The sequence below is a fragment of the Chiloscyllium punctatum genome, chromosome 3 (genome assembly GCF_047496795.1).
Source record: "Chiloscyllium punctatum isolate Juve2018m chromosome 3, sChiPun1.3, whole genome shotgun sequence".
NCBI classification, from domain to species: domain Eukaryota; kingdom Metazoa; phylum Chordata; class Chondrichthyes; order Orectolobiformes; family Hemiscylliidae; genus Chiloscyllium; species Chiloscyllium punctatum.
In genome coordinates this window covers 60782673-60793184 of record NC_092741.1, presented here as the reverse complement: position 1 = coordinate 60793184, position 10512 = coordinate 60782673, and positions in this window count along the sequence as shown.

Sequence of the window (10512 nt, the reverse complement as noted above, 5' to 3'; positions counted from 1 at the left end):
TTCAGCAGTATGTATCCCATTAAGTACTTCTTGACATCAAAGCCACACTAAACCCCAAACAATTGTTCTGAAGGAATGACTTACTTGAGGCACTGGCCACCAAAATGTGATGTGCTGCCCCTTTTAATGAGTGCTAGCAGGCATTTTAAAGGAGAATCAAGCTTTTGGGGAGCCATTCCTGGTGCAACCCCTTTACCAAAATTAAGTTTTGTGCTAAATATAAGATAAACCAACATTACACCTTAAGGTCACTGCTTTGCTGCTTCAGTATCTAAAGTATTGGTCAAAACATACTCCAGTGTCCAGCATTACGCTCTAATCTCAGAGTTATGCACATGGGTCATACAATCATTGAATCAGACAGTGCAGAAGGGGCCTTTTGGCCCATTGAGGCCGTGCTGACAAAATTGTCAGCGATGTTGTGGTCGTGATGTTTTCTGCCTCTACTAGCCACCCAGTCAGTGCATTCCAGATTCCTTCCACCCTCTGTCACATATCTTTTCCTCAAACTCCTGCCTTTTACCTTAAAATTAAGCCCCCTTGTTATTGATCTTTCAGCCTCTCTTCATAGTTAAATTGTTCAATCCCAGCAACATTCTGGTGAATCTCCTCAGCGCCCTCTCTAATGCAATTACATCTTTCCTACAGTGTGGAGATCAGAACTACACCCAGAACTCCAGCTGTGACCCAACCAAAGTTTTGTACAGCTAAAACAAATCCCTCCTTGTGCTTATAATCGATGCTATGTCTCATATATCTTGTTATCTACCCAATTAATATGTTCTGCCACCTTTGAGGATCTACAGACAAGGATGCCCCTCTGTTCATCTAAGCTTTCTCATGTCCTTCTATTCATTGAGAATTCTATTATCTTGTTACTAAGTGCATCACCTCACGCTTATCGGGGTTTGGTTCCATGTGCCCATATGACCAATACATCTATGTTCTCCTTTAACCTATGTCCGTTTTTCTGACTGTCAACCAGCTAGCCAATCTTTGTCTTCCAAAAACTTACTTATCATTGTTTCCCCACCCCAACATGCTTGTCTGCATTGTTTTTGTATATCACAAAGAATAAAAGGCCCAGCAGTGATCCCTGTGGTATTTCATTGCACATTAGGCTCTGGTCACATCCTCTTTCTCCAACCACTAAGCCAATTTTGGATCTATATTGCAAGTTACCCTGGATCCCATGTGCTGTTACCTTCTTTATCTGTTGCCCATGTGAGACATTATCAAAGACTCTGTTGAAATCCATGTAAACTATATCAACTGCATTACCGTCATCTACACACCTGGTCACCTCATAAGAAAATTCAATCAAATTTATTAGACATGACCTCCATCTGACAAAGCCATGCCGACTATCCCTGATCAAACCTTACCTTTCCAAGTGGCGATTAATTCTCTCCTTCAGAATTTTCTCCAATAGTTTCCCTGTCACTGATATAAGGCTCACTGGTCTGTGATTGCTTGGTTTATCTCTACTACTCTTGCAGAAAAGTGGAACCGCATTATCTCTTCCCCCAGTCCTCTGGTACCTCCCCCTCTGGCCACCGAGAAATTTTTAAAATGGGTCAGAGCCATTGTAAGTTCCTCCCTTGCCTCCCCCAACCCTCCATGCTGCTGCAGATTTACCTAGAATTATCTGTTGCCAGTCCACTTTGGCCAGATTCTGCCTTATTTTAATAGGATCTGCATTACTTCATTCCAAAATTCATTATTCTGCATTCCATTTCTTTCCTATTGCTTAAGAAACTTAAAATATATTATGTCATGGTCATTATAATTGAAGTCCTCTCCCACTGCCACCTTGAATATCTGTCTGGTTTCGTTCCCCAGAATTTGGTCCAACACTACTCCATTCCTTGTTGGAACTTCTACATGTTTACACAAAAATCTCACCTGGATACATTTCTGACCCTCTAAACCTTTTACACTCTTGACTATCCCAATTAATGTTGAGGAAGTTGAAATCCCCTAATACCCTATCAACGTTTTTACACATCTCCATAAATTGTCGACATATCTCTACTGCCTGCTGACTGTTTGGGGTCTATCATGCGACTGCACCTGTTTTTATTCCAAAGCTCTACTCACAAAGCTTCATTTGAAGACCCTTCCAAAATGTCATCCCTCCTTACTGCAGTAACTGAATTAATAAGTACTAGTGTGACACCACCTCTTCTTTTACACTTTCCCCATCCTACCCGAAGATCCTGTACCCCAGGATTGAGTTGCCAGTTCTGTCCCTCCCTCAACTGCATATTTGTGATATCAATAATATCGCAATTTCACAGGTCAATCCACACCCTTAACTCATCTGTCTTGCTTATAATATTCCCAGTGTTAAAGTAGAAGCCTTACAGCCTCACCTTACTCCCTTCAATCTCAACATAACCAAAATTCTCTGTGCCTTGGTTCTTTTAGTATATTATGCAATGTCCCTATTATACAAATGCTCTATGTCCCCTCCCCCTGCCAAACTAGTTTAATTTCTTCCCAACATCACAGGCAAACCCACCCAGAAGATGTTGGCCCCATTCTAGTTCAGGTGCAGACATCCTGCTTGTATAGGTTCCACTTTCCTCAGAAACCATCCCAGTGATCCAGGAATCTGAAATCCTCCAAGCATTAACCTGTTCAGTTCTCCTATTTCTGATTCTGTATTCGCTAACATGAGTATATAAATGAGGTAAATAAATCTGAGTAATATGTATGCAGCCATCTAATCTCTTTGCTGTTTGTTTTGATTACTGGTACCTTGCACTACAGTGATTATGTTGAATACCATACGATTTCTATGATCTGAGTACAATTGTTGCTTCAAGCCAAGTTAAGTTCAAGGTTATACATTTTCTACTGACTGGTTGGACTTCGTCAGAATGGGTGCTTAGGCATGGAAACTCGCTGGCTATCCATGGTCAGTAACTGAAATCATATGTAAAATGCTGATGTAGTTTGTCAGAAGTCTAATGGAAATATGCACTGTTTTAAATTTTGGTTTTGTAAAACAGCTAATGAGAGGCTGTGTTCTGGATACAGAATGTTAGCTTCTGTGACAATTTTATAGCTTAGGACTTCAAGAACACCTATGTTGGGCTTTGAGAGAGTGAAGGATAAACATCCTGTGCCCTAACATTGAGACTCGCAAGACTCTGTTCTCCAGCTGATTGAGACAAGCTGGCAATAAGAAGGAAATCAAGGTGCAGTACAGATTGGGAGAAATAGAGAACAGTTGGGTATGAGGCAAGATCAGAGTAAGGGGTAGTGACATAACTGAATGATTAAAAATAATCTTGATTGCATTATTGTTCATAAATTGCTAGATTAAATGTAAGAGGCAGTGGCATACTGGTAATGTAGTAATCCAGAAGCTCAGGTTAATGGGAGAACTTGGATTGGAATCCCACCATGACAGGTAATGAAATTTGAAATCAATTAAAGGAAAATCTGGCATCAGAAGCTAGATTAATGGTAATCATGTAACCACTACTGATTCACATAAACACTCATTTGGCTCACTAATGCTCTTTTGGATAGGAAATCTGGTCCAATCTTGGGTAACTCCGGACTAACCCATGGAGATGTGAACAATTAAGGAAGATCGATGAATGCTACCTAGCTAGTGACATTCCATAACTTAAAAATTAAGCTTTCACTCATTTACATTCTATTTATAAATATTCATGAAGTAAAGATTGGGCAATCTTGCAATCTGTTGATTCTGTTATTTATGGAGCGATATCTTTTCTCCTAATTCCACCTTTACATTCTTTTGGCACTTTTTTTTGTGTGGTTCTGACTAAAGATTGTGGCAATGATAAATGGGTGTCAAGCATTTTCTCATGAAGCCCTGACACAGCATTTTCCAGCTTTCAGCAAGGGACCAACATTCAATTGTTTGACTGTCGGACCAGTTTTACTGCTCATTTCTGGATGTGGTAATTTTGTCACATGCTCTTTAGTTAATTATACATTTCAAACTGTCACTCATGCTCAGTAGTGGGTCCTAGCTAACTGATACACAGTAAATAAGTAAATTTGAGATGCATTGTAATGTTTGTGTAGAAATATAACATACTCTTCAGCATTTAACTTACTGGGTAATCCAATTTGAGATCATATTAAGTGTATATGCCTAATAGTTTAAAGCACATTTATTGTAAAATCCCAACATTGTTGGAAGTTGATGAATGTGTACTTCTGGGTGTTCAAGGGCAATTCAATAAAATTTAAAATAGTTTTGTAAAGCATATATGTAAAAATAGAGAGTAGTAAACAAATTTAGTGAACTGCAGGTGCAAATAGCCACATGGGAATTTGATTTTGTCGTGAATTAGAACTGGCTCACAAAAAGGGCCAAATGGGACATAACATTTCTGAAACTTGTGTTCAGAAGAAGCCAGGAAGGAAAGGGAGGAGGAGCAGTGGTTGAAATAATTAAGAAAAATATTCGAGAGCTGGAGGTATCAAAGACTGAAGCTACTTGGTTAGAGTTCAGAAAGACTAGAGGTGTCATCAATTTGCTCAACCTAATTTTTAGGGCTCATGGGAAAGCTAGTGTTAGCACTATCCAAAGATTAGCCTGGGACATCATTTTGAGGCTTGAAAATTGTTGTGTTCAGAGAGAAGGGAGATCAGCAATACCGCTATGCAGCTGTAAAGCTGTTATAACTTGGTCAGAGTTTTGCAGCAGCCATTACTGCCTCAGAGTTCATAACCTCAAGCTTTCAGCTTGTGATCCCATTTGGGATTCTGATACCCAGTTTTGGGAATAACTGATAAAAAAGAACAATTTTTAAATATCATTTATGGCATGTTTATATCACTGTCAGAGCCAGCATTTAATCCCCAGCCTGAGTTGCCCTCCAGCAAATGATAATGAGCTGTTGCCTTGAATTGCTGCAGTCCATGTGCCAGAGGTAAGTACAATGCCACGAGTTAGGCCCAACAACTCTGAAGGGACAGTGACATTTTTCCAAGTCTGGATGATGATAGGCTTGGAGGGAATTTGGAGGTGGTGGTGTTCCCATGTATTGCTGCCTTTACCTCCTAAACTCACAATTACTACCAACTAGAAGGAATTGTCTAAGGAACTTTGGTGAATTTCTTGCTAGACACTGCTGCAACTGAGTGTTGCTGGTGAAGGAAGCACATGTTTGAAGATGCGGTGTCAAACAAGCTGACTGATTTGTCCTGGATGGTGTCTAGCTTCTTGAGTGTTGTTGGAGTTGCATCCATCCACGCAGGTGGGGAGCATGCTAGCACACTCCTGGCGTGTGCTTTGTAGATGGTGGACAGGCTCTTAGGAGTCAGGAGCTGAGTAACCTGCAGCAGGAGTCAACAACATAGTGGCATTCCAGCTGGGCTTGTAATCCAGACAGCCAGGTAATGTTCAATGAACTTGCATTTGATTCCCACCACGATAGATGATGACATTTGATTTTTTTAAAAATTTGAGCTGATGCCTTTGACAGGAAATGACATGCGGCTTCAGACTCTCCCCACTGTACCTCAGAAATGACTAAGTTAGCTATGCAATTCAACAATAATCAGGGATGGGCAACAAGTGCTGGCCTTATGATGCCCACATCTTGTCACAGAATTTTTGAAACTTAAGTGATTGAGAAGCAGGAATTGTGGTAATGAGGAGGCTGATCGGAAAAGCCATTGGGTCCATCACTGGGGAGTTAGGAAACTCTCTGCTTTCTCTCTCTTCTATATTCCAATGAGTTGCTTACCTTTTTCTTGGACAGCTGTTTGGCAGGTTGTTTTTCCTCAATGTAACCATGACATCCCTGGATGCCTCAGGGGAAACCACCAAGTGCATCACATGCTTCCTTTTATTCTCTTGTTCCTGCCATAAATTTTTATCACAGGTGAAAATCTCAAATTACAAAGCAAGAAGTGAGTTTAAAAATTATTTTTAAAAATGCACTTGGGGTCAACAGTATCCTGAGTGCCATCCTTCCATCTGCAGAGATCATGTGAATACAACCTCCAAACTTTGAGAATGTCAGGTGACATCATGTCCTTTTGGTGGCTGAAGACGCCACTTCTGAAAATGCAAGGTCTACCACAAGTGAAGTTGCCCCTTGCTGGAGGTGTGGAATGGCCTCCTGAAGTTGGTCGAGCATCTGTTTTGGAGCTTCTGAAAACAGGTGATGCGGTAGATGTAATCCCCTGCCCATTGCTGTTGTGCAAAAGTTGTCAGGTGGAGATTTCCACTTGCCAGAACTGCTGTAGAGGGCCTTCAAACCTCATTTGATGTGGTCTAAGAAACAGAGCTTTGAGTACTCTGCTGGTCTCATGAGTCAAAAAGTGTGCTGCTGGAAAAGCACAGCCGGTCAGACAGCATCCATTTGACAATTTGAGCATAATCTCTTCATCAGGAATTGGGGTGGGGAGGGCAGGGTGGGGAGAGATAAATGGGAGGGGTGTGGGACTGGGGGAAGGTAGATGGGAATGCGACAGGTAGATGAAGATGGGAGGTGATGGTGATAGATCAGAGCGGAGGGTGGAGCAGATAGGTAGGGAGGAAGATGGACAGGTAGGGCAGTTCAAGAGGGCAGTGCTGAGTTGGAGGGTTGGATCTGGGATTAGGTGGGAGGGAAGGGAGATCAAGAAATTGGTGAAATCGATATTGATCCCATGTGGTTGGAGAGTCCCAAGGCGGAAGATGAGGTGTTCTTCCTCCAGGCATTGGGTTGCTAGAATTTGGTGTTGGAGGAGGCCCAGGACTTGGTGGAGTGGGAGGCCATTTTGTCCATGGGGATATGGCTATTCTTTCCTGTGCACATTGTGGTAGCACTAGTTAAGCAGAAAATGATGAGCCACAATCACAGGCATCAGTTCTAACTCCTGCTGCAACAGGTAATAAAATCTAAAGTCTCCTCACTCATTGCACTCCTAACATACTGAATCAGGGCGTTTGGCTCTGGAAGACCTGTGCACAACTGCTTCTTAGCCTTTTGTCTCCCTCACAATCTCCTGTAGCCTGCCATTCTTGAAGCTGCGGCAGATCCAATAATAATCCCAGAAATTCCACCAGCACATCTCCTGTCCCACCAGAGATCCGAACATCCTTGACCATTGCTACACAACCATAAAAGATGCCTATTGCTCTGTCCCCTGTCTGTATTTTGGAAAATCAGACTATAACACAACGCTCCCCCTCCTGGCTTACAAGCTGAAATGGAAGCATGAGGACCCAGTACAGAAAGTAGTGCAAGACAGGTCTGAGGCAACAGAAGAGCTTCCACGGGACTGCTTACAATCAGTGGGCTGGTCCACATTCAAGTACTCAGCAGCCAACCTAAACGAGTATGCCACTACCGTCACAGACTTCATTAGTAAGTATGTAGATGACTGCGTGCTGAAGAAATTAATCCAAAGTCCCCCAACCAGAAACCGTGGATGAACCGGGAGAATCACTCCCTCCTGAAGTCCAGGTCTGAGGTGTACAAGTCGGCTGACCCTGACCTAAACAAGAAATCCAGGTACAACCTTTACAAGGCCGTCAGAGACACCAAAAGGCAATACCAAACTAAGCTTGAGACCCAGACCAACCACACAGACACATGTCATTTGTAGCAAGGCTTACACGACATAATGGGCTACAAAGTGAAGTCAAAGAGAATTGTGGGCAACAGTACATCCCTACCTGATGAGCACAATATGCTTGCTTTGAACTGAGGGTCAGTGAAACAATGTTACCTATCACAACAACCTCAACTGCAACTGTACAAGGGAAAGCAGCCAGATGGATGGAGTCCCCAGCCATGCACTCAGACTCAGCTGGAAGGAATATTCACTGACATCTTCAACCTTTCCTTCATGTGATTGGAAGTCCCCACTTGCTTCAAGAAAACCACCATCAACCCAGTGCCAAAGAAAAATCATGTAACCAGTCTTAATGACTACAGCCCAGTGGTTCTAACATCCATAATAATGAAGTGCTTCGAGAGGTTAGGCATGGTTCACATCAACTCCAGCTCCCAGACCGCCTTGATCCTTTGCAATTCGCCTATAGGCACAACAGGTCCATGGCAGTTGCAATCTCCCTGGAACATTTGGACAACAAGGATATCTACATCATGCTCCTACTTATTGACAATAGCTCTGCCTTCAACACCATAATTCCAAACAAACTCATCTCCAAACTCTGAGACATTGGTCTGTGCTCTCCCCTCTGTAATCATAGAGTCCCTGCAGTGTGGAAGCAGGCCATTCAACCCAACGAGTCCACATCAATCTGCCAAAGAACATCCCACCCAGATGCACCCCACTACCCTATCCCTGTAATCCCACACATCCCTGGACGCTACGGGCAATTTAACATGGCCAATCCACCTAATGTGCACATCTTTGGACTGTGAGAGGAAACTGGAGCACCTAGAGGAAGGCCATACAGACACGGGGAAAATGTACAAACTCCATGCAGTCAGTCACCTGAGGCTGGAATTGAGCCTGGATCCCTGGTGCTGTGAAGCAGCAGTGCTAGCCACTGAGCCACCATGCCATCCGGCGTAAATGAATTTTTGACTTCCTGACCAACAGAGCTCAGTCAGTGAAGTTAGGAGACAACACCTCCTCCACAATAATCTTCAACACTGATGCCCGCAAGGCTGCACACTCAGCCTCCTACTACACTCACAACTGTGTGGACAGATTCCACACCAACTCCATTTACACATTTGCTGATGACACCACCATTGTAGGTTGGATGTCAAACAATGACAAGACAGAATACAGGAAAGTGATTGAATGACAACAATCTCTTCATAATGTCAGCAACAAGATGGAGCTAGTCACTGACTTCAGGAAGCAGAGTGGACGGGCCACCCCTGTCTGCACCAATGATGCTGAGGTGGAGATGGTCGATAACGTCAAGTTCCTGGAAGTGACGTTCACAAACAATCTGTCCTTGTCCACCCACATTGACATTGTGGTCAAGAAAGCACAGCAACATCTCTATGTCCTCAGGATGCTAAGGAAATTCAGCATGGGTGGGGGATCCATAAAGACTCTTACAAATGTTTATAAATGCACCACAGAAAGTATTCTATCCGGATGCATAATAGTGTGGTGTGCCAACAACTCTTCTCAAGACAGTCAGGGACTACACAGAATTGTGAACACAGCCCAGTCCTTCACACAATGCCACTTACCACTGTATCAGGAAGGCAACCAACATAATCAAAGACCACTCCATCCCAGTTACACCCTCCATCCTCTTCCACAGGCCAGAAGATATAAAAGCTTACACAGAGGAACCTTGATTATCTGAACGAGATGGGCGGGCAGTATTTCGTTCAGATAATTGATTATTTGGTTAATTGATTTAATGCCTCTCCTCTGGGGCTAGGAGTTTTCTGAAGTTTCCTTTTCCCACACTCTACCTGCCTAGCCTCCTCTCTCTGTCTCAGGGTTTGTTTCCGAGAAGACACATACTTGTATGTAAAGGACCTACAGCATTGCTGAAGCCTCTCCCTGCCACTGCTTCACTTCAAGAGTGAACACTTGCTACGCCTGCTCCCTGTTCAGGAGACTAGGCAACAGCACACTTTGCAACATCTCAGCTCTCTGTCCTGCCTCATGCAACCCGCCCCCCCCCCCCCCGTGCAATCTCCCCGCACCCCTCTAATGGAGACAGCAGCCGGACTGGACATAAACAGCAAGACTGCTGCTGGCTTTGGGGGAGGGGAGGTGGGTGGGGGGGGGTGGAGAGAGTCTCAAAATACACACACACACACATACACTTTTGACAAGTTCCCATTCAGCCCTATACAGGACAATGTTGGAGAGATTATCTGGGGAAGGAGGGTTTAGGGTACATCCCTCTGTTGAACTCCAGGGAAAATGTGGGGAGAGAGACAGGGTGGGTGGTCAATCATTCGGAGATGGTGCCTGGGCTAACATTGTATCCTACACTCTGTTCTGTTACCCTGATGCACTTGGATCGTGCGATCTGCATGTGAAGTATGTAAGACAACACTTTTCACTGCACCTCTGTACATGTGACAGTAATAAGTTCAAATCAATAATGCCCTTCTCTCAGATGTCATACAGTTAATGATATCAAACAACAGATCTCCAGCCCAAACTCAGCTCTCCCACTGCTCTGCACTCTCAATCTCTGCGAACAATTTTAACAAATTGTGCCAAAAAGTGACTTACCTTTAGTAGTATTAAAGATTTATTTATGTGTTGTTATAACTAGGATGCTGACTACTGGCATTATGACAGTCATGAATATCTCAGCATCTTGCATGGTTACAGCATAGAAAGAGATCATTTCACCCCATGTTTGTGCTGGGCCTCTAAAGGAACAATCCATCTGATGCCATTCCCCTATCTTTTTTCTCATTGTCCTGCAAACTTTTCCTTTTTCAGTAAACTTCATTTGAGTATACCTCCACACCATACTTAAAAGCAGTGCATTCCAGATTCAATACACTTGCTGTTTGAAAAAGAAAATTTCATTGCTTGTATTGCTAATTTTTTAAT